At 43.7% G+C, this 2,923-nt stretch overlaps 1 long non-coding RNA gene across 1 annotated transcript; it reads right to left on the reverse strand.

Moving 5' to 3' along the window:
• Nucleotides 1-471: 471 nt before the first annotated feature.
• On the reverse strand, nt 472-2,474 carry LOC147752343 (uncharacterized). The gene is made up of 2 exons (XR_015314318.1): nt 1,238-2,474; nt 472-974 (listed from the first exon to the last, which is right to left on the reverse strand). It is a non-coding gene; the product is annotated as an uncharacterized LOC147752343 (long non-coding RNA).
• Between the last annotated feature and the right edge of the window lie 449 nt (nt 2,475-2,923).

The raw sequence follows: 2,923 nt of genomic DNA on the forward strand, positions 1-2,923 counted from the left end.
AGACGCATAAAGCCATGATTCCCATTGGGCAGCTTTAGCACGTGAACCGAACACATCGAACGTTCGTTGAGTCCCTACTGATGATCGCGTTTTCGTCAACGTTCGGCGCGACCGTGCGACACCAGTAGTAATAAGAATGCAAATATGACTGGCAGGCAAATTACACAGTGAACTTGGAACGAATGAGCAGTGCGAGCTTCGTCTGGTCCTCGTGTCGACGCCCTCGATGTAAAGTTGCCGGTGGCAATTATATGGCGAAGCACGGGAAGCGATGTCTTAATAAAGCTCAGACTCCCATTAAACTTAAAATGCTTGTGTACGCCTTGTTCAGCGACACATCTACTAGATCTAATGTAAATAGGTACAGATCTATTGCCGATATATTTCAGGCATGTAATAGGACGAGAAACGCTGTTGACGAAAAACAGCCTTTTCGACGTTCAGACGTGTTGAGCTAAAGAACACACGAAATAAATGGCACCGAAAAGTTTATATCGTTGGCAAAAGGTTCACAAGAATATTTTAAATGGAACTTAATTCGTGTTCATTCCACTTCCATTTAAATGTGGCTATCAATGTAGGGGCCGATTGTCTCGAGAACAGCTTTCGTAGCCGATCATATTTAGCTCACTAAACATAACGATGTACGTAAAATTTACTTTTCGCAAAATTAATACGGCAGTCACTGACTGGCCCATGTTGCAAAGCACGCATATAAAGGTAAGTGCGCTTTCGATCAACATATAAGTTTCGAAGATCACTGAGTTCTATAAGACTATCTAATAGTGACGCTGAAGGGGGGACGAAACGTGTACAGTTTCATTATATGCGATTACAGCTTAATGGCGGGCTTGCGCGAAACTTCTGAAAACCGATTTATTAACGTCAGCCAGCGTCGAAAAGGGCGTCATCACATCATGAATGACTTCCCAGTTTACGTCGTCCGTGATCTGAATTCCAACGATGTAACTCACCTGCAACCAGAACCGAAGGAGAGGACGTTAGATTGTTCTTGAAAGTGTTGTCTTTTCGTTCGCTGAGGTTTTGTCAACTTCCTGAACAACGAAACGGACCCCCCCCCGACTAGGCCGACTGACACTGGCGTCAGCATTGTGGTTATAAAGCAGTAGTTTCATAAAAGAAAAATTATGGTGTAAGCAGAATTTGCCAAGTAGTTTAAGAATGTAGCATTTTCACTGCAAGCTATCTGGTCTATATATATCAACATTCAACTCACCATTTTAATTTGGCTGGCACGTTGACAATCCAGTTACTTTGGTATTAACTTATGCATCCTTTAACTTTGATTTTTTTCATTTGAGGCTAGTACGTCGGTAAATACTAGGCCGTTTAGTAGCATGTACATGGATTACTTATGTTAATTTTTGAGTTCTATCATAGACATAATTTTGCTTTATCTAATGCACCCTAGTTGAACTGAAAACTATGAAAATCGTAATTAAAAAGGGGCAAATCTCATTGTGGAATGTTTCGACGTATAGAACAGAAAATTGCACCCGCGCAGGCCTTTCTCAAACCTATCCACCGGCCACCATTAAACGCAGTCATTATACCCTATATTTAATCTATAGATTCACTTATGGAAATTACAAGTATCCCTTAACGTGCTGCATACAGGATCTTCATACTAGAAACCGTTAGTCCTCATCACTTGAACAACGTTGACGTCGCCGCCGAGCAGCGTTCAATACAGATACAATATACGACCACAGCTGAACATTTGAGCTGTTATACGATTGCTTTGCCAAAGCTGTCAACTCTGCTTGTTAACAGGCGAATTTCTCTGAGCAATATCGCGTGAGATTCGTTACGAACGCCAGAGAATCTGCTGGCTTGTGTAGCTTACCGATCATCGTCAATGGTCGAATTACTTCACGAGTCCCTGTATGCGTGTCTCTCTTTCACGCCCGCGGCTGCAGCAGATAATAAAGTTAAATTCTCGTATCCTGACGACAAGGCCCAACTTACCTGTCGACTGCGAAAAACTGCGCAGGCCCTTTCTCAAAACACTCCGCCAGCAGCTTTCCATATATGTATCGCTCTGCTGAGGGCAGTGTAGACGCATTCTAAGGTTGACTTGCGGACTAAGGTTCTTGTGTGTGCGTGCCTTGTCCATGCGGGAAAGCCGCTGCCTTTGGAATGAAACGCGCAATGCGACCAGGACAGAACAATGGAGTGGGGCAAAGCAAACGCCATGAAATGGAGTTTGGCTCAGTGGGGCAAGTTGGCGGGCGCGGGATCGGTATTGAGCCCACATCCTATTACGATCACTGATGTTGTGAACGATAATCAGAATTTATCAAAAGCCTTTACTTCAGTTGCTTCCTGTCCTCATCGTCGAACTCCGACAAATGCAAGAACAGACCATGGCTAACGCTGGCGTTATATTCGGTTCGATTTTGGTTTGTTTGGAGTTGGTAGCAGCAGTACCGTCTTCATCACGCCACGGCTGCCATTAAGGAACCGAAACCTGCCGGTAACATACGGAACCTCTGTGCATTTAACAATGAAGTGACTCTCGCAAAAGCTGTTACAAGATCCTATCTTATATCGGTCTAACTTAAGAGTAATATCATCAATTGCTTATATCCTCCACACAGATTACGCAATGTTATACGTGCATGGGTGTTTGTTCAGCTGCTTTGCTGGCTCCGGATAACTGCCCGACATAGTAAACCTACAGGAGTCTTTTTCTTATTAATATTTATTTAGGCTAGTGCTACATGTTCTTAATCAACTATCGTCTTCCTTGCCATCGAATCAAAGGATACCTTCTGTATTGCATATAATAGTGTACCCATTCTCGGTACCCCAATCTGAGGCGCACGTCGTCAAGTTGTTTTCCGAGTCGTGCAAAAAGCGAAAGCAATAAAAGCGACTTCTCCGTTCCAGTGGCGGAGCC

This window comes from Varroa jacobsoni, unplaced genomic scaffold (assembly GCF_002532875.2).
Source record: "Varroa jacobsoni isolate VJ856 unplaced genomic scaffold, vjacob_1.0 scaffold_1305, whole genome shotgun sequence".
Classification (NCBI taxonomy): Eukaryota; Metazoa; Arthropoda; class Arachnida; order Mesostigmata; family Varroidae; genus Varroa; species Varroa jacobsoni.